Genomic DNA, 608 nt, shown 5'->3' on the forward strand with positions numbered 1-608 from the left:
ACTTTATTTACGCGCGCCATCGCGGTGTCTGCGATCGACTTGTATACCCGAGATAATATTTCGAATAATTGTAGTATTAGAATAGAAGTATGCGTTTTGTAAATTTGTCCTTTTTTTCTTTTTTTTTTTTTTTTTTTTTTAAGAAAAGAACTTTATCTCTGAAATAGTAGTTGAGTGTTGTTGATTTAAAAATAATTTTTTTTTCAGTTTTTTCTTTTCTGTTTCCGTTTTATATATATTACATGCAATTTCTTGAGAATTTGCAATTAAATAATGCACGATGATTGAATTAGCATTTATGATTTCAAGGAAAACTACGTGCGATCTTCCGTGGGAAATTTTACATTTGTAAATATATTTTTTTCGTTTTAAAATGTTTATTAATTATTTATTTTCTTTTTATTCGATAGAAGTTTTTTTTACGATGAAAAATATTCAAATTGAGAACAATGGATTGAATAAAAACTTGAAAAGATTTTTCTTTTTAAAAATATCAAATATTACGTAAATTTTTATCGAAACAGATGTTTTATATAAAGTTTTATATGAAGAATTGAAGGTATAAAAAAAAAATTAAGTTTTATGGATTCACGCTTCTTTTTTTTTTT

General features: G+C 23.5%; 1 protein-coding gene across 1 annotated transcript in view; it reads right to left on the bottom strand.

Annotated features, from left to right (window-relative positions):
* Positions 1-608, bottom strand: part of LOC102671263 — a 9980-nt gene that overhangs the window by 5769 nt on the left and 3603 nt on the right. The gene's annotated exons all lie outside the window — the stretch shown is intronic.

This window comes from Apis dorsata, unplaced genomic scaffold, assembly GCF_000469605.1.
Source record: "Apis dorsata unplaced genomic scaffold, Apis dorsata 1.3 scaffold_129, whole genome shotgun sequence".
NCBI lineage: Eukaryota > Metazoa > Arthropoda > Insecta > Hymenoptera > Apidae > Apis > Apis dorsata.